General features: G+C 45.2%; 1 pseudogene; it reads right to left on the reverse strand.

Moving 5' to 3' along the window:
• Positions 1–5544: 5544 nt before the first annotated feature.
• On the reverse strand, positions 5545–6455 carry LOC132319447 (olfactory receptor 6X1-like; annotated as a pseudogene).
• Positions 6456–21427: the final 14972 nt, after the last annotated feature.

Raw genomic sequence — 21427 nt, forward strand, 5'->3', positions numbered from 1 at the left:
ATCCTTGGCTAAATTGGATGAATTGGGTTGCAAAGATCTTAACAGAACTTTAGAAGGATAGTAAGAGGTGTAAACGGCTCCAACAGCAGGCCTAGTGACTGGGCTTTGTAGTTTGGAGGATGAAAAGAGATGCTTATCAAAGTATGCACAAGACCTCCAGTAAGTGACAGATCACTCCCTGCTATTGAATCAATAATGATATTGGCTACAAAGCGATGGTTCACTGGAAATGAAGGGGTGTGGGAAGGGAAACACCAACCTTAATTAGGAAAACAGCAACGTCTTACCATTTGTGAAAGAATGTGTAATGTGGACTAATGTTACTGCAGTGAGAGACTAATTTGTGCCAGAGCTTAGCACTAGTGACTAAAGTAAATGAAGCCTTAGGCTGTATGAATTGGACTTTAACTTTAGTTTTTATCTAAGGAAATGTAACCGGTAGGTAAGGAAGTGTAAGTCACAAACTAAATACAGGATATTCTGTACAAAAGATAAGGAAATGTCTCAAGACACAGAAAAAAAGGGTGCCTGCAGGCTGCAAGACAAATCGGAAGAAGACCCCAGACTCTGCAAACAGGATTGGATGAGCAGAAGTGCCATCAGGAAATCAAGCGACTTGTAGAGACTATAAAATCCAGTAACAATCGACAGACGGGGTCCCTCTTCAGAGGCACGCAGCTCCAGCTGTAATTACTATTGGATATTAAACACAGCAGAAGAAGGAACTCTGTTTGATTCTTTTATTAGAGTGGAACCTAGGGATGAGCCCTGTTGAGATGGCATCCGCTTAATTCCTACCATGGTCTAGGTGATGGCTGTATAATTCCTCAACAGTTACAAATGGTGCAGATCTACCACTGGTTCCAAAAACTAAGAATTAAGCCTAGCTGTCTTCGATAGTGACTCAGCAGTCAGCACAGAGCTAACCCCAAAGCAGGTCACCAGTGCAGATCACTTGGCTCTGCCGGAATGAGACCAAAACGTCCCATGACCTGGTGCCTGGAGAGATGCAGCTATCAAGGCCAAACAACTGGCCTTGCCTATACAAACTGTTACACTTACAGAGGTGTTACTCATCTTAAATGCCTCGGTATGTTCATGGCTATTGCCTCTGATGGGGTGGCCAGCAACCGCAGCCCTTGCACACACGCCCCACCCCCAGGTTAATGCCCAGAGGAGTCAGGCTCCTGCCCCAACGTGTGCAGCCCATAGTGAGGCCCATTCAGACTCCATGGGACAGAGGAGTGGTGCAGCTTCTTCCAAGATTACTGGTCAGTGGGGGAGTGTCATGGGATGTGGAAGGAACACATCTGCTCTTTTAAGGCTATCTGGTCAAAGAAGCCATAAACAAGAACACACAGAGATAAACCTGACACACGATAAGAGAGGTCGTGATGAGAACAAACCTGATCAGTCACCCTAATTGGCAAGGATGTGTGGAGCGAGTCTGAGAACACTTTTACAGTTGGGAAGTTAAGGAAAGGGAGGGAGACAAACACACCGACTCATAAAACCTGACCAATTAGCATTAGCAAACACAGTACCCAGAAACAAACATCATCAGCCACACTAATTGATGAGCTCTCAAGAAGCTATAGGCAAGCAGGACTTTGCAACTGGCAAGGATGCAAACCTGAGCATCCAGGATGTTGGATGGAGTCAGTGGAACCATGTCAGCTGTTCAAGGAGTGTGCAGGGGAGGCGGAGCTGGGAGCAACAAAGATGGGGGTAGACAGAAAAGAGGTATAAAAGAGTCTGGTTGGGTGTAAACTTGGGCCAGTCAGTGCTGCTCTGGCTGAGCTCTACACTTGACCACCGCAGTCTGTCCTGTCTTATTAAACCTGTTCATAACTCTCTCTGCATAATCTTACTTTACCCTGTGTGTCTGTGTGCTGCAAGCACTAAACGCCAGCTACTGGGGGGAGATCAGCGTGAGTGTATTTGGTGCCAGCTACTGAAGTCAGACTGGGATTGCGGGAACCTCTGACCTCTGGTGTCAGCCAGTGGGATCCCAGTGCAGCTACCAGAGCAAGCAGGGTCTTGGTGCCAGCTACTGGAGTCAGTGGGGCTCTCAGCTTCCAGCTGCTGGGGCAGGAACAGTGTGTACCCCAGAACCATTTACTGCGGGGACTGGCATGAGTGAAGTGAGTGAGGGGCTCAGCACAGGCAGCTGGAGCGGTGTATGGGGTTTCCTTGGCAAGGCTTTGGTAGTGGCGGGGCCACAGTGGTGGCTTCTGTGAGAAGCTGCTAGAAGCTTCCCCTATGTCCGATAGAGCTAATGCCAGACGGCTCCAAGATGGACCCACAGCTGGCCAAGGCCGAGCCCATCAGCGACAGTGGTAGCACCTCTGGAGAAACATATTTAAGAAGGGAGAAAAAACCCTGCACAACAGCAATTGCAGCCAGGAGAGAGGAGTGAGAATACGTGAGAGAAACAGCTCTGCAGACACCAAGGTCAGTGAAGAAGGAGGGGAGGAGGTGCTCCAGGTGCTGGAGCAGAGATTCCCCTGCAGCCCCTGGTGAAGACCATGGTGAGGCAGGCTGTCCCCTTGCAGCCCATGGAGGCCCAGGGTGGAGCAGATATCCACCTGCAGCCCGTGCAGGACCACATGCTGGAGCAGGAGGATGCGCAAAGAAGACTGTGACCCAGTGGGAAGCCCGCGCTGGAGCAGGCTCCTGGCAGGATCTGTGGACCCCTCAAGAAAGAGGAGCCCACCCTGGAGCAGGTTTTCTAGCAGGACTTGTGACCCCACGGGGGACCCATGCTGGAGCAGTCTGCTCCTGAAGGACTGCACCCTGTGGAAATAACCCACGCTGGAGCAGTTTGTGAAGACCTGCAGCCCATGGGGAGGACTCACATTGGAGAAGTTTGTGGAGAACTGTCTCCCGTAGAAGGGACCCCACGCTGGAGCAGGGGAAGAGTGTGAGGAGTCCTCCCCCTGAGGAGGAAGGAGTGGCAGAAACACTGTGTGATGAACTGATGGCAACCCCCATTCCCTGTCCCCCTGTGCCTCTCGGCGGGAGGAGATAGAGGAAATCGGGAGTACAGTTGAGCCTGGGAAGAAGGGAAGGGTGGGGGGAAAGCTTTATAAGATTTTGTTTTATTTCTTATTGTCCTACTCTGATTTGATTGGCAATAAATTAAACTAATTTCCCCAAGTTGAGTTTGGTTTGCCCATGACGGTAATGGTGAGTGATCTCTCCCTGTTCTTATCTCAACCCACGAGCTTTTGGTTATATTTTCTCTCCCCTGAGGAGGGGGAGTGATAGTGTGGCTTTGGTGGGTGCCTGGTATCCACGCAGGGTCAACCCACCTCAAACGGGAACGCAGGTCACAGCCCAGTACTGCTGGCTGCTGCAGGGGGTGAGTATCTGTATCTTCCCCAAACTGTTGTGTGTGTGGAGGGTGTGTGTGTATTCACCAGAAAACATAAACTGGACCAGTGAGTTAGTAGGAGGCCCCAGGTCCGTGCAGGGGGTCAGCTAGCAAGGAGGCTAGCCTAGTGCTGGTTCCTGGGTGCAGTGTGCCTGTTGGATGACTGTGTGAGTGCTGCGTGTTTGCAGGGAGCATCATGCTGGAGCAGCCGGCAAGTAAGGGACCTGTGGTGTGGGGTCAGAGGGCCAGGATCTGGGCACGGGTATCAGGAGAACAGAAGGGCTGTGCCAATGCTGAGGGGACACGCAAATATCCATGTGGCTTGTGAACCCTGAGAGTGTTGTGTGTGTACCTGCACTAGTGTTCTGTCTCTGACAGCCCCAGAGGACATGGGGACATGGATGTCTGCACTTGTGTGTGATGTGGATCCTGTGTGTCAGTGCTGTTGACAGCAGTGCCTTGGATGTGGCAGTCTGTGTGACTGGTCGTGTCAGTGTCCTTTTGCATGTGTACAAGGGTGTCTGTGTGACTCTGGGATACACAATGAGCCTCACTACTGGTTGAGCCTGCAAACAGGAAAGCAACAGCTATGGCCATTGACCTGGGATGGAGACCCCGGATCTCTAAGCTTGGCTTTAGCGGCTAGGCAGGAGGAATCACCAGGCTGTGGAGCTGCTGGAGGTGGTGGCTGCTTATAACATCCCTTAACATGCATCAGTCCAGATGATGAAGATGATACCAGTGTTAAAACAGAAGTGATCAGCAGGGTTGTTAAAAGGAAAGCCTGGAGTTCTCACATGCCTATGAACTGCAAAAGGGTTAATTCCCTCAGGGCGGTCTGGTTTTCCATCTTATCATCATAGTTTTTCTGGGCAAACATTGTAAATGAGATAAATAGGGCCACTAAACCCAAATCTGGTAGGTTTATGCTGATGTCTCTGAACAGGTCTATGCATTCACATAAGTCTGATTCACTGCCTGTTCCTATAACAGCTTTCCATCTGTTTTACCACTACTTTAAAAGAACATTTTTATTTCAGATTATTATTCCTCAAAATAAAAATAACCATGTAAGTAAACCCATTCCTCCATTCCTTTACTTTTATGTGTTGCAAACAGTACATACTCTCGTCTATAAGCCCACACTTACTCTCTTCTGCATGCCCTCTTAAAGCAGCTAACCTAGTAGCAATTACTTTATTACACTGAGAGAGGCAAGGTCTGAGGTCAGCATTTACAGCAATGTCTAAGTTTCTAACACATATGGTAAGGTTGACACTTTCAATGACTCTTCATGGTTGCTACCTACTGAGTGGGAGGTTTCCAAGGACAGAAATGCATTTAAAAATCCTTAGGGAGGTATAAAAGCTCCAGCCATAATTTTAAAGGGTATTGTTGTGGGTTTTTTTTCTTCTCAAACGAATTCTGATTTACTTGAGTATAAAAGGCCAGAATTCCCTAAAATTACTTCCTTATGAGAAGCCATTTGCCAGTGAATACCTGCTGAGTTTTTCATTCAAAGATGAACAGGCGAGACAAGGTGGCTACCTAAATGAGGATACCTACCCTTTACCTGAGATTAATCTAACCATACAGGAAACTTTTTCTATAAATCTTTGTTTTTGTTCAAACAATGATTAATTAAAGGAAATCATACATTTCAAATTACACAGACAATCAGTTGAAGCATTGAGAGAATCAATATTCTTGATTGGGATAATGATATCAGAAATTAGGGAGGCATTGTATATCAATCACATAAATCACATAAATGATGCAGAACATAAATAACAAGTAGGATTGCTTATGCTGATCTATGCTGATTTTGCTATGTTAAAGGTCAGTGGAGCCACAACAAACATGAACACAAACCCCTCAACCTCTTTATTTTAGAAGAATTAAATTTTGTAATCATAAAACATCTCTTTCATAGTAACAAATAAATACCGTAAATGGCAGAGAGCCCTTTTATTTTTAATTTTTGCTTTGATGAATAATGAAAACAATGAAACTTTGGAAAAGACTTGGAAGCATAATCTCAGAATAAACAAGTGGAAGAATAGGCAACCAAGTGTGTAAGTCAAATACTGTCCACAGATCACACAATCAGGAGGTAGTATTTCTGCCTGCCTAATCATAATCTAAATCATCTGCCTTCTTTATAAAAGTTATTGATATGTACTTCCCAAAGAGGTCTTCACTTCTTTGTTTCTCAAAGTATAAATGAAAGGGTTTAGCAGTGGCGTTACAAGGGTGTTCAGAAGGGATACCACTTTGTTCATATTTAGCGAGGCATGCCCTCTTGGCCTGACATAAATGAATACAACTGCCCCATAAAGCATGAAGACTACAGTCAGGTAAGCAATGCAGGTAGAGAAAGTGTTCTGTCTCCCAGAAGGAGGTAGGATCCTCAACATGGTAAAAATGATGGTGAAGTAGGAGATGACAGTCAAAAAGCAAATGCTAAACAGAACCATGGTAGCAACAGTGAAAATAAGCCATTCAATATGGTGGGTCTCAGTGGAAGCCAGATTCAGCAGTGTCCCAACATCACAGTAGAAGTTATTGATCATATTGGGGCCACAGAATGGCAGCGTGAACTCCAGAACAGTTTGCACAAAGACAATCAGAAAGCTACCCATCCAAGATCTAAATGAGAGCTGACCACAGTTTTCCACTCACGATGGTGATGTAGTGGAGAGGGTTGCATATTGCTATGTATTAGTCAAAAGACATGGCTGTGAGGAGGAAAAACTCAGTAGCACCAATGAAAAAGTGGGACAAGGCTTGGGCTTTACACCCAGCTGTGCTGATAGACTTCTTGACATCCAGAAGACTGGCCAAAAGCTTGGGTAGAGTGGCCGAGACATAGATGATTCCCCAAAATGGCAGATTTCCAAAGAAGAAATACATGGGTTTGTGGAGAGTTGTCATTCACCACTGTGGCAATGATGATGACACTCCCAGTGACAGTCAAAATGTAGATAACCAAGACTCCCACAAAGAGCAAAACATGAACACTTTGAAGGCTGGGGAAACCAAGAAGAATAAATTCAGTCACAGAAGTATGGTTTTCCATCCTCTGCTTCCACTTTGTTTATTTCTGCATTAATAAATATGGCAAGTAAAGGGGTGATCACAGTTTTTTGTTATGTGAGTAGGAAAGAGGAAATATATAGATATACATGTGTATGCGCATATAGGTATGTATACAACTATATGTATGTAGGAGACATTTTTTAATTGATTTTAAGTTATTTTAAAGAAACCAGGAGGTTTGAGATCCTTATAATAGTTTTACTGTTTCATTTCTCAGTTACTTTGAGTTGAAAAAGGGATCTTTCTTAGACTAGAAGACTGTTTAGAAGAGTGAAGAATTTATGATCAACAGTGATATATACTGGTAATGCTCCCTCTACCACTTACGTTTCTACAGGAGCCATTACCCTAATTTATGTCCTCTAAAAGATGGATGTCTAGTCAAAATTAATCTAGGCTCATACTTTGAAGCCCAGAGTACCACCAAAAAGTGATTAACCGCATCTGGACATAGGCAACATGAACTACCCCTTACTATAGGTGTTTCTCCACATGTTGTCCGTAGCAGAAAATAGGATACCTAGATGGCAATAGTATCCAAAAATGTTATGATTTAAACACAGGTGAAATGTATATCACCTTCTGTATGTACAAAGCCTTCTTAAATCTGTCCTGGACGTAGCTTTATCTAAGAATTCACTCTCTTTCCAAGGAATTATTTCATGCTAAAAAATAGACCATGTAGACAACATTTTAAAGCTCTGCTTTATTAAACTTTATATCACTTGGGTTTTGTTACCTTAGTCTTTTTCATCCTCACAGGTTGTTGTCAAGCGGTTCTAAATGAGAGAAAGAGCATATGAGTCACATCTTGAACCTATTGCTAAATGCTATTGCAAATGCTCATGCATTTAGTTTTGCTACAAAAAAACCCACAAAAGTACAAATGTTGGGGTTGTCCTTTCATTTGTACTTATCAAAATAAGCATTAAGTTGACTTGGGAGTAGAAATCATGATCTTCCCTTGCTAAGTATATCTTAAAAATCATTCAAGTTTCTGCCCTTTCTTGCTTTAGGATAGGAATACCTTACTATGTTATTGTCAACACATTGTGTCTCTATTCACCCTTACTTCTATCATCCAATCTAATTACACATACGAGCAAACAGTCTAAATTTCTTGGACAACAGATTTCTCTGAAATATTTTCTTTTTCTTGTCCTAAAACAGAGTAGAATACCCACATGTCTCAGTCTCTTTAGGGCCTGGATTACATTCAGTAGCCACCAATGGTTCTCTGAATAATGAAAAGTCAAAAATGGAAAGAATATATTCACATTCGTGAACAAGCCATCAATGTTAAAATTGTCATCCCCAATAACAAATATATTCTGAGGAGGGAAGGGAGGTAAATACCTGTCAGCAATGTCTGTACTCAGCATATAATTAAACCTCTCTATGTGCTGTTGTTAAGCAAACTGAGTGGCTCCAGACAGGGAAGATATTCAGGTAGCTCCACTGCACACTCACAGGCATTTAATAAAGCCCATTACTGTGCAAAGACTAGTAGCTGGGAAGGAGCAATTAACTCAGCTCATCCAACGTGAAATCTTTAGGGGAAAAACGGATCACTTAAAAGGCATAAAAGGTCTGCAGAACTCTAAAAAGCAGCCTGATAAATCAGCATGGAAAACCACAGAGCACCTTAACTAGTAACAGAAATGAGAATCTTGTAAAGAGTCATGAAAAGAGCCCCAAATTCTCAGACAGACCTGATGAATCAGCTGTTGCAGAGTATGTCAGCTCTATGGATTCAATGAATATAAGGATCTATATTTCCTTTCCCTGCGCTTCTTTTCATTTCCGGTGGTCATGATGAATAAAATTTGTGAGCAAGTCTACACAGCCTCCTCTGGGTAAGATGGCTTTGGTAACAGCTGCTGCTAAGACAGTAAAGTGAGTGCAAAAGGATTGTGGGACCAGAAGATACACACCTGCCTGTTCTGAGAACTCCTTCTGAAGTATACTGCCATACCATAACGGCAGCTTCATTCCTGAATTAACTCAACAAACCTTAGGCTGTTATTATCACAAGTGAAGCTCTCTGTCCCACATGCCCTCTACCTCACCTTCACTCTCACAAGGAAGTCCTTTGACACAGAAGGAGCACATCCACTTGATCTGAGTGGGAGGGCACGGGTGACGGGCTCTGCCAATGTTCTGAAACTTGTTTGACACCAAAGTTGAAAGCTTCCACTGGGAGTTAAAAAATTACATTCCTTAACTGCTGAGAGAAAGAAAATAATGAAGATATTTTCACTGGGGAAGAGTGGAGGTTGATGAGTGATTACGAACATGCAACACAGCTGAGGAGCAGACAGGAAGGATGGGCCAGGAGTGTATTTTGTGTACACAACTGCACAGATATGCAAACTGAAATAAGAGCCTTCATGCAGAAGTTTTTCTCATTTTGGTTTTGCTCTTGCTCAGCTACAGCAGCTTCCAACTGAAGTTCCAAAAATTTACATCTGCAAGAACAGAACCCCAAAGAGTTTTGGCTCCTACAGTTGTTTCCCTCCCACCCCCAACCCGACTCCCATTAATTCTGTTGTCACAGAGTTTCACAAACCATTAGTCAGGTTTTTCTCAGATATTTGTCTCACTACCCTTGGGTCACATGCTTGAAAGCATTTTTTCCTATCCCAAACTCCCAGGGACTTAAAGCAGCCCCTTTTTCTTCTTTACACAAGAGAAAGACCCCAGCTCTGACCACAGCCAGCCCACAGCAGAGAGACAGTCCTCGAAAACACCAACAGAGACTCAACACTTACCTCAGACAAAGGGTGGGATGATGAAGCCCTACTCCTACTAGCTGCACCTATATTAAGGATGGTGCTTTTCCTCTCCTCTTATATGCAAGATGCGTAAAGACAATCATAGCCTAACAGATGTTTTTTATGAGTATTGTTATTAGTACCAGGGAGAACGAGCAGCTGATATTTGGATTGCCAGCAGAACACATAAGCACTCTGGGAGGATTAATCAGCCTTTTTGTTTCTTCCTGCTGATCCCACTAATGGTTTAGTTTCGGTCAGGTCTCAGACCGAAATAGATCCATTATCAACAATCTTCCCATCCATAGGAACATGTCAGTAAAACAGAGAGTGTGGTAGACAGCAGAACAGTGACAAATGCAGCATCTCCTTCCCGCCTGAAGGACCTTTAACAGTACCGCGTTATCTGTATGCAAATGGTGAATGTGCCCTTCCAGTACTAGGTACTCCTGAAAGTACGTCAAGCTAGAGAGGGAGTTGGCATTTGATGAGACCCATCACCAGTTCTGTCTTCAGCTTTCTCTTCCTGCTAGCCAGCTCAGAGGGACGTTGTTGTTACCTTGGGTATCAGGTTTTTCGGTGCATCAGAGAAGACCCTTGTCTCTTGGAAGGTGATCCCTGTCCCATTTCTCTGGGCCCTTAGGGCATTCAGTTTTTCAACAGGCATATGATCTGAAATCTGGTTTGTCCTGTCTGAAGTGAAAGGAAAAAGGCCCATGCATGAGTTATCCCGTGGTACTGGGATTGACAGCCTCCTGGGAATCAGTTGCAGTGCACTGCATGCATTGTGGCGATCATTTAAAAAGATCCTGCCCTGAAAGTCTTAAAAGGAGGATCACAGCGAGCATGAATGGTAATATCAGCAGATCTCATTTGCAACCAAATAACCTGAGGCCGAATAACCTGAGGCCAGAAGAAAGTGTTACTCATCGCTTTGCCAGACACCTGAGAAACATGCTGTTCACCACCGTCCATAAGCCTTCTGGCAATGAATCAGACCTCACTCGCACTACAAAGCCAGTGCTCCAGAGAGATCTCACTGCAGCCAGAGCTCCTCGCAGGTTCTGATTCCAGGCAGGCACATGAGCAGGTATCTTTCCTTCGCTGAATAGGCTGGTTTTCAAAGAAAGTTGTTAAACACCCAGAAGGCACAAATTTGCAAATAGATGTGGTGGTTTTGCAAATACTAAGCAAACAAGAACATCGTTCACCTTGATTTGTTTCACCACAAACATAACAATTAGTTCTATTCAATGACTTAGCAATGTTTTCAGCAAGATTCACAAATAGATTTTTAGCAACTGTGGGAATTTCATATTTCACTCCTGTTTCTATTTCATGATAAAATGAGTTGAATAACAGTCTATGTTGCACTGATTCTTTTGTCCTTTCTTTGATTTCAATATTAATAACTACACCTGGGTCTTTTCCAGGTCCATATATCTTAAGTCCAATTTTGGTTACTTTTTTCTGTTTCCAAATTTCTAAATTTATGAGAGTTAAATTTACCAGATTGTAGGTACGGGTTGTACAATTACTGTCTGTTTGCACCCTTGTGATTGAAGCTTGTAAATTCCCACATTGATCATCATATCCCCAGCCTGCAGTATCCTAATATACACAGGACCATCCCCTTCTGCATAGAGCATACTGGGTTTGGTTATGAATGCAGTTTCCTATTTTCTGGTCTTTACAGTCATAGACCATATGATACATCAAGGTTTGGGAGCTTATCCGTCCCTTTCTAGTAGTTACTATACATTGACTGCAGTTGTTTGCCGTAGTCTGGGTTTAGGAACTCACCCCAAGTAGAACTAGAAGAGGTCCGGTAAGGGCCATAGTGATCGGCGGTCACAGCCCAAAGGGGTTGCAGCCCTTGGCAGACCTTTCAAGCCGCAACACTGGTTCCCTATCCGGTCTTGCCCTCTTCCTTAATCTTAAGGGGTGTCCTTTTCTGAGTACTCAAATGAGTTTAAAGTTTGCCTGTTTTCCAATTTGTCCTAAAAATCCCGTGTATACTGCGGATAGTCTATTGTTATTTCTAGGGGATAATATTTAACTGATCCCAGTTATTAATAAATCGTTTCCTTTAATAGGTATCTATTCAGGAGTCTCTCTGTTTACTAATTTTATAGGAGTAATCACAACAAAATTCCCACAGCAACTTAGCTTATATTCTTTGATGAAGGCCTCTTCAAGTTCGTCTGATGGTTAGTTTAGTTTCTCCTGGTTCAGATGTTACTTTCCACTCCTTCACTGGACCTTTTACTCGTGACACATGTGTCCATCCTTTCTCAGCAGTTCTCACAGCTGTTTTTGTAGTTTATAAAACAAGAAAAGGTCCTTCCCAGAGGGGAGATAGGTTTTCCTCTTTCCATGTTTTTATTAGAACCTTATCTCCCGGTTTTAACTGATGAATTGCAAATCCTAGAGGTGGTGTTTGAGCTATCATCCCAATTTCTCTTAGTTCTTTTAATCTCTCTCCAATGGTAATTATATATTTTTGGATACTATGATCCTCAACTACATTGTTTCCTAGAGGCATCCCTTGGGAATAAGGCATGCCATATAACATTTCATATGGCGATAATCCAGTCTCACTGTGTGGTTTAGTTCTTATGTTTGAAAGTGCCAATAGTAAACATTTCGTCCAGGGCATTTGTGTTTTGATCATTAACTTAGCCAATTGTTGTTTTATTGTTTGATTCATTCTTTCTACTTTCCCCGAGCTTTGTGGGTGCCACGGAGTGTGGTATTCCCACTGAATGCCTAATGATTGACATAATAGTTTTATTATTTTAGAAGTAAAGTGTGTGTTCTGATCAGAATCGATGTACTGGATTATCCCATATCTAGGTATCAAGTGTTCTAATAAAATTTTTACCACCGTTTGTGCCGTAGTTCGTGCTACAGGATAAGCTTCTACCCATTGTGTTAAATGATCTACTATTACCAATAAGTATTTTATCCTCCCTACCTTGGGCAATTCAGTGAAATCAACTTGTACTTTCTCGAAAGGTCTGTAAGCTGTTTTTCTTTATCTTCTTCAAACTTCTCATCTGCTTTTAGTGTAAGTATTGAGGCTGGAAAAGGACGTGAAGTCCTGATCCATAATCCTGCATAATCCCTTTCCTCCTGACTAAAAAGTTCCTTTGCATTAACATGTATATTTAAGGCCTGGCAAATCCAGTCTTCAAAGGATCCAAAAACAGGCCAAAAGACATGTGGTCTTAAAGGCTCCTTTGGTCATTCTACCATACAATACTGAATCATTTTTAATTTACTTTTTTTCTTTTCTGGGGCCCCTATCGTTCCAATTTCTAATCATTATTCCTAATGGACTTTCTGGTGGTATGTCTGGTAATTTGCTCCCTTTCTTCTGGTCCCTGGTCTTCGATTTTGTTTCACCCATCTAGGAATTTTACTATGGCAATTCCTACAGCCCTTGGTTACCTTAGTAAGAGTGTCTTGCAGGGGGTTTAGGACCTATCACCCACCCACGAATCCTATAGGAATCGCTTCGGTCCTTCACCGGCCAAGTCCCTCGCGGGAGATTGGAACCGCGGTCAGAAGACCTCCACAATCGCTTCAGAACTAAGTTCCGTCTCAGTCACACGCTTACGCACACAGGCAACCGAATCCCACCCAACCGAACGGTATACGCCTTAAATACTTACGACTCCGTCGTCCTCGTTCGGATCTTCGCGCGCAGAATTACGGGCAAAATATAGTGCTGCAGCCGGCAAGGGAGCTCATAGAAAATCAAATTCTTTGCTTGTCTTTATTCAGATTCAGGATGGCGTTAGTCCTGACCCGACTCGAACAGGAGCCACCAAATGGTGGGGCGCCCCTCCTAGATCAAATCAGAATTCAGGAACCAAAGCCATCCCGGACGAGCCCCCAATTGTGATAAATGACTCAACCCCAAATAGGATTGCAATTAAAGTTTTCAATTTATTAAATGAATAGAGGCAAGCAAACAGCGCTGGGTGCGCCGGGAGTCTCTGCTCCACCAAGACGCACACCGTACAGTTCTTGTTTTCGGTTTATATTTCTCCTGCTGCTACATATTCATAGGAAAGGTTGGTCTTTGTAAATGAATTAGGTTCCCCCCCCATATGTGACGTGTAGCATGATTTGGGTGGAGAGACGAGTGCTATAGTCATATATGTTTAGCATGACCTCTATAATCTTCATTAGCATATGCAGGGGTGTGAGTTGTAATATGCATTTCACAGGTAATGAAGCAAAGGTCAGTTATCGGACACGAAGCCTTTTCAAAGAAACAAAGGACCTCTCACATTCCTGTTATCTTACTGTCTTTGCTGACCATAAGCAGGGCTATCCTGCCTCCACAGGACCCCCTCCTTATCTGCACCCTGTGTTAGCCGGGTGAGTCTCCACTCCCCCGGGTCGCACAAGAGATAGCAAGGACAGTCTTAACAGCTCTTTGAGCACAGGAATCCCACCTCGTTATCCAAATTCCACACGCCCTATAGACTTCTTTTGCTTAATACTATGCGGTTAGCAACAAAACCAGTTTTGGAATATTTGTCAGGCAACCCTTGCAAGATACAAGAACTATATACATTAACCACTCTGTGTTTCTTTGGCTTATGGGAACTATATACATTAACCACTCTGTGTTTCTTAGGCTTATGGTTAACAAGGGTATGTAGGACAGAAAGTCACATTTCATCATGCGGCCCTAGCATTGTTCCATATTGACACGAATCAGATGAACACATTTCACACTGGCTAGCCCCACCACAGCCAGCACAATCCCCAAAACAATTCAGAGCACACATCTGGAGCAGCAGTCTGTACAAGCAGCACTGCCAGATTGCTGAAACTGCTAGTTTTCAAGATGCACGTGCCTGATTACCCTAGTAGCTTTCTGGATGGTCTTTCTTGGCGTCTTATACAGGAAGATTATATTTCTTGTGTATACAGTTCCCACATGCAAGAATGTTCTCTTTACCTCAAAGGAATAAGGCAAAGACATTTTCTTCCACTACCTTTTAGTGAAGACTCACGTTTCTGAAAAGAATCCGTCCCTCTCCACCCACCCCCACCCCCCGCCCCGCCTTTCTGAAAGTGTTCTGAAAGCCAGGCACCTCCAGGGATACACCTGGTACACAATATGTTCCCTCCAGATCATCCCTACAGTTCTGAGAAGAAACAGGAATGTTTTGTAGCCAGTGGTGCACAGCTTGTGCGCACTCTCAGTGCAGGCCACAGCTTTCCTGATAGTTTTTCTCAAGACTTGCTTGATGTCTCTGTTCCTCAGGCTGTAGATGAGTAGGTTGACCAGGGGTGTGAGGGTAGTGTAGGAAAAGGAGAAGGTTTTGTTCAGGTTTCTCAGTGGAGGTGTCCCAGGCAGCAAACAGACAGTAAGAAGTGTCCCTTAGAAAATGCTGACCAGAGTGATGTGTGAGAAGGCTTTTGCTTCTCACACATGGTGGAGAAGGCCTTCTGCCTCCCCTTGCTCGATGGGATCCTCAGGATGGCATCTGTAATGCAGACACAGGATGCCAGAGTGAACAAAAATGGCAAGCCTACATCTGGGCCGGACATTACAGCAGCCTGGTGTCACTGCAGGAGAGCTCCAGCAAAGAGATCAAATCACAGAAGTGGTCAGTTGGGCTGGGGCCACAAAACTTCAACTGCCTTGAGAAGTATGTGATGATCGTGGAACTAGCCATTCCCCCAAGCCAAGAGCCAGCTGCCAGCTCCAAAAATACCTTCCAGTTCATCATGCTTGTATAGAGCATGGGGTGACATATGGCCAGGCACTGATTGTTTGACACGTTGGCCAGCAGGTAACACTCGGAGACTGCAAGAGATCCAAAGAAATAAAGCTGAGCCATACAATCCTGAGCAGAGGTGGTCCTGTTCCCAGCCAGGAAGTTGGCCAGCAGCCTGGGCAGGTTGATGGAAGTCTAGCTGATCTCCAAGCTGGACAAATTCACCAGAAAGAAACACATTGGGCTGTGGAGACACTGGTGTGTCACCACCAGCACAACAATGAAGATGTTCCCAAGCGCAGACTCTGCACAGACAAGGAGAGAGAGGAGCAAGAGAGGCACCTGGAGTCAGGTGCTTTCCCGAATCCCCGCAGCAGAAACTCTCTTGGTGACATTCGTTTTTCCCATTCCCCTTTCTCCATGCAGTGCTCTTGGTCTTTCTTTCCTCCTCTTGTCAGAAAGGGCACCTGTGAGAGAGGGAATGTTTGTGAAAGAAAACATTACCAGGGAGAAAGCAGTGTTTTGCACACATCAGGCTGTATTCACATTCTCTTTAGGGGCTCCACGCTTCGTGCAAGAAGAGGAACAGGTTCTTGGCGAGAGCTCATCCTAGGAGAACTCCTTTCCACCAAACAGGAGAGTTGCGCCATGAAGGTATGTATTACTCTCTATGGAATAAAAAGGGAATGGGCGTTTGCTCAGACTTCAACAGCCCAATTTCTACGCCTGAAGTTACTCCAAGTATGCTCTTCACAGGTGTAAAGGACAGAGTTCCTTTTGCTCTCAGCATGAGAAAGCCAGCTCAGTGTGTAAGAGGAGATTTAAATCTCAGCTCCACCGTAAGTGAAAGAGGGACCAGCACGCATATACTTAGCTTTGTGTATGGCGAGACAGAAGCTCACGTTGCTTGCTGAATTGCTGCATGAGTGTGTCTAGCTCATTATTACGTCGTAGGGTGGACACTACAAGAAGATCACTGACAGGACAACTTCAGCGCAAGGGCAAAGTGGCCGATTGCGTCTGGGTCAGTCTCAGAGCTTCAGGAAAGCAGAACTGACGTAACAGGGACAGGAAACAGCAACCTGTCTGGGGAAACTGGGGAAGCACAGAAAGCCACAGGCCATTGAAAGCAGAGGGGGTAAAAGGCCAGCTCAACGGTCGTGGGGCGAGATTAGCAGGAGAATCCTCAGTGAAGACCCCACCACCTAATACACTGCTGTGGAGGTGTAGCGATCCTGACCAAGACCGCTGCATGTCGAGGAGTTAGTGCTCCACATAACAGTTCACTGGGGAGGCTGAGGCCTGTGGCGGGCCGGGCCGGGTCGTGCTGGGCTGAGCCGGGCTGTGCCGGGCCGGGCTGTGCCGGGCTGTGCCGGGCCGGGCTGTGCCGTGCCGGGCCGTGCCGTGCCGTGTCGCACGCAGAGCGTGGCCGTCAGGCCGGGCCGGGCCGCACAAATCCCCCGGCCGCAGGGCAAGCTCAGCAGCTCCTTGTAACGGAGGAGCCCGCAGGCAGCGCGTGCTGGGTGCCGGCGATGGCGGCACCTGCCTGTCCTTGCCTGTGTCTAAAGGGGCAGCAAGACGTTCTCGTGTGAACATGCTTTCTGATCGACGGCAGAAACGGTGAATGCAGTTGTTTTCCTTTCAGAAAATCCTCCAGTAGCTCGAGCGACCCTTCCACGGCGGGATCTGTGCGGCGTGCTGCACCCTGCTTGGAGACCCGCTGATGCTTTACAGCTTGGCGTTCCCAGCATCTGAAGGGACATGACATTAGCTATATTTTCCTCTCTTTCTTTACAGAGTTAGCCTGAATAAATAGCATTTTCAGTGATAGTTTACAGGGTGCTTTTCTTACTGGGGTCATAGGGATCCAGCACCTCCGCATGCAGAACAGGAGGTGAAGGTCTTCTCCAGGCCACCTCAGCATAGCGGGGGGGATGATCTTGAAACCCCCGTGCCCGAGTGTGGACTCTAAGGGCTCTAAGGGCCCGTACGCAGGTCTTGTGGACCTCAGAAGGTTGGCAGCTCTCAGGGATCTGAGAGTGCTTGTCCCAAGGCACCTGGAAGTGCCTGCGTAACTGTAACGCTACGCTGCTACTAGTGGCTGTGGCTGTGTGGCTGCATTTTTGATAGGTATCCACTGCCAGTTGTCAGAGTTAACCATATCACAGCTATACTATAGACACACACTGGCAAATTTAAACAAACATAACTGACATAAATGTGCCTGCTGTTGCTGTGATTATCATAACCACATGCATAATACACAGTCTGGGTAAGGTACTACAGATCGCTACACGTATGCATCTTACAGTCACGGTTTCTTTCCTCACTGGCTAATACAGCTTTACACTTTACCCCCAATAACCCCAATGCCCGAGGAAATCACACTACTGATGTCATATCATATCAGATGCCCTTTCTCCTGTCAGTAGAAGAATTGGCATGGCAGGTATTGAGCACCTCTCAGCTTTCAGCTGTGGTTTCAGGGCTCTGTGCTCAGTGTGGCCAGGCTGAGTGAACAGCGGGTGAAGTGCAGAAGGAGCATCATCTAGTGCATGCTTGTGGTAAACACCTGTTACGAGCCTGAGTGCGTGCCCAGGGGAAGTCCACACTTGAGGAACAGAACCCTCTGCCCAGACTGCATCCTAGGGTTTTCCTAGCACTGTGGATAAGCACAATGATGTCCCTGCTGATTTCCTCCCCATGACTTTTGAGCCTTTACAGGGAGCTGGAGATGCTGAAGGGCAGCACCTAGGTGGTCCATAGAAATCCTGGGATGGATAGGCTGCTCAAAAAGGTGATGCACCCAAACTCTAATACACCTTTCTCCCAGGCTGGGATGAATTGTGTCTGGAAATGCTGAAGACAGGTGGAATTAGGAGAGATTCCCGCACTGAACACTGTGAATGAAGAGTTTCCAAACTTCCTGGGCAAATGGATGAGAGTTAAGTGTTAAAAACCTGAAGGAGTGAGATGAAAACCCAGGTTACAAAGAGAGAGGGAGCGTTTTATGGAACAGCCCAGTGGGAGATGAAGTGAGAAGTATTGGCCACCTTGACCTATACTCCTCCTAAGCTTCTCCAGCATCTCAGCTGAGGTGGGTAAGCGTCCCAGGGCTGGGTCCAACACTGCAACAGCACAGCTGTAACTCAACACCTGTAACCATGCTCTCTAGAATTTCAGAAGGGGTAAGCAGGAGAAAGACATCCAGGAAAGGGCAGAACTAAACCACACATCTTTGCCTCTCATTTTCACTACATAAAGACCCATGGGCTAAGTCAGAACAGCCCAGATGTGCCTCAGCAAACATGGCACTTTCCTGTAATCTTCAGCCTAAAGTGAGGACCTTTCCTGTGATGGGGCCTGGGAAGGAAGACTCAGGTCTGGGTGTCACCTGTTCTGCCTCATGTCACTTCCCTCCCTATTCTCTCTGAAAACCCTTATCGCACAGGAAGGCCAACAGAAACCGTTCAGCTCTTTCACCCTTCCTTCCATAGATGAAGCTCTGGGCCTGAAGCACCTGAATGCCATTTCCTAGTGTTATGGAAAAAAACAGTGTCCTGGAGGGTGCCTCCCTTGGGATTTCAGGGAAGGAGCACTGCATAAGTGCATCCCTGCGGAGGGTGACAGCTCTGAGCTGGTGCAAACTGTTTCAACACCTCAGGCAATGACTGTCCCTCCCCAGACCGCCAAAGCATTTCAGCCCACTCCGAGAAAAAGAGAGACTGAGGTGGGGCAACAAGCACAGGCTTTTCCAGACTGATGCAGCAGAGCCCCGTGAGGCTCCAGAAAGGGGATTCAGCTCACATCCTGCAGAAGACTATAATGGGATTGATTCCTTCACATATAAGCAGCCATGGATGACTGAGGATGCCTTTTCAGCCTCTGCCAATTGTCAACGGGGAGAAAGAAGCAGAGTCTGGTATTCCCTCCAGGCCATGGAGACCAACTAAGTGTGATCAGATGAGTCACCCTTGGGGTGTGTCTAGGGGGGAAGAAGCCAAAACCTCTCTCTGGATCATCAATGCATTTGTTGGTGACTGAAGTAAGCTGAGCGACCAGTATTTCTTCACAGTCATGATTCAGCTCTCCAAAATGTGAGGTCCCCAATGCCCTTCTGTCCTCCTTCTACACTCCAAGGAGTGTGGGAGGGCACATTCGTCTCAGCCCTCCCACGCTCCTTGCATCTTTGGGGAAGGTGACTCCTCTGTCTCCTCACTGACCTCCAGGGCAGGAGAGGGTTGCCAGTGCACACAGACCTTTGCACTGTGTCTGCTCCAGACAGCAGAGGTGAAGCTTAAAGGGAGACCAGCATTTATTTTCAGTCACATGCTCCAGTGGAGTTAAAAAGTTAAAGCTAAAACCAAGCTGGACATTAATCACTTGACAACTCTTGTGTAACAGCTGGGATAAGTTAGACATCAGTCATCTATCTGTTGAGCAAAGTGCTGCTACAGCCGCTACTGCTAAGATCAAGCTGAAATAAGTTCAAGCCAAAAGTAGTCTAGAAAAAGCCTGGCAAGTCCTCAGCTCTTGTCTTGCTAACCTAGAACAAGTCTGTGCCTTTCCAAGAGCAATGACAGCACCTTATTTACTGTATTACAATACACAGCTCTCTGAGAAGCAATGTCCTTTTGTTACAAATCTGTAATATAAAAACTCATCTACACAATGTATGTAGGTGAGCAGGCACTTCTTTATTGCAGCGCTGGACGCACAGGGGATCGCTCCACCTAGTGTGCGTGCCTAGCTTCTCCGCTACCAAAGTTATATACAATCAAAGTATACATATTCATCATATTTTCCAAGAAACAATTAACATAGTCATACGATTTCCGAGAACTCATTAATATATGTAAATGCTCGTGACGCATGCGCCTTCAGGTACAGGGGTGGTCGTCTAAGGTCCTCTGGTGGTCATCCATAGTCTTCCTCATGGTGTCCTTCAGTTGAACTCAATCTTTGCGCATGCTCAGGTTGGTTGCAAAATCCCATTCTTGGAATCTTCTTAAGTTTTCCCCGCTTTACTGACCAGGCCTACAACTTATCATTCTCTTGACAAGCAAATTCTACCTCTTCACAATGCTACATTGTTCATAGCTAGTTTATGATTAAATCAGGGATAGCTCATACCTAGTTACCCTTATACAGAAAATATATATATATATAATTTTTAATCTTTTAATAATCACTTTCTAGCTTATAAGTTTCTGTCAATTTCCATGCCTATGAATAATCAATGTTTATTTCTATTAATATCTATTGATTGGCATTCTTGATATTCATATCAAGATGGGGAGGGTAAGGTCACACTGTCACAGGACTCAAACAAAACTTTTCTATTCAATTCTTCATCGTTCCATCTCGTTACTGTTAGTTCTTCAGTATGGAATGGTGACTCCCTGGTGAGGTTCCTATGGTTATTGTTTCTAACTTAACAGTCCTAACTTATTTATTTATTAATCAAATTTAACCTTTTCTATATATATATAAAATCATATTTTGATTTAAAAAAAAATCAGAATATTTACAACACTTTCATGCCCCTCCTCGTGACTTGTAGATGGCCCCTGGAAGGAAGGATCGTAGGCCCAACTGCAGTAAAGGCTATGTCACACCTTTTGGCTTACAAAATATTCACCGTTTATTGGAAAATTAATCAGAGACTTTGCCACCATGGAGTGAGACCCATGGATTCAGGGCCCTGGGGCAGGAGGGAGTACATTGCATGACTGGTTTGCCAATCAAAAGTTCCTGCAGTTCCACCTCCAACATGCTGATAGTTTTCAAATCGATCTTGCCCCACATGAGCTCTCTTGGATATTATGGTGGGCTGGGTCTGATGTAGATGAGAGTTTTCTTTCCAAAACGATTGTTTTACATGGCAATGCAGATATGGGAGTTCCTGACACAGCCTGGTCTTTTGGGGTAAAGCGAAGAGGTCAGCAAGTGGGGTGCAGCAGGAGTCCTTCATTGGGAGCCTCTGCTATTGTGCCTGCTGTTGACACCTCTAAACATTCATCTTTTCTAGTGTGCACAGCACTCTCTTTTCAAGACAGAAACCATAGAATCATAGAATTATTTATGTGGGAAAAGACCCTTAAGATCATTGAGTCCAACTGTTAACCTAACACTACCAAGTCCACCACTAAACCATGTTCCTAAGCGCCATCTTTGTGGAAACCAGTAGCCCATTTTGCCAAAGCCAAATTTGGGAAGGGAAACCACTGGGAATGTGGTGCTTCCTTCCCACTCCCACCTCCGCCCAAGCCAAACACGCTGGAGGCTCTGAGCTGGAGGGTTTCTCTTGAGGAGTTCAGCATGATACAGGTTCAGCCCAGCTAGTAGAAGCATAAGCAGTGAGAACTAATCTGTAATGTAAGACCCCAGCTGGTAACAACAGTGGTATCCCAGCACGGTAGGTGAATTTA

This window comes from Gavia stellata, chromosome 28, assembly GCF_030936135.1.
Source record: "Gavia stellata isolate bGavSte3 chromosome 28, bGavSte3.hap2, whole genome shotgun sequence".
NCBI classification, from domain to species: Eukaryota; Metazoa; Chordata; class Aves; order Gaviiformes; family Gaviidae; genus Gavia; species Gavia stellata.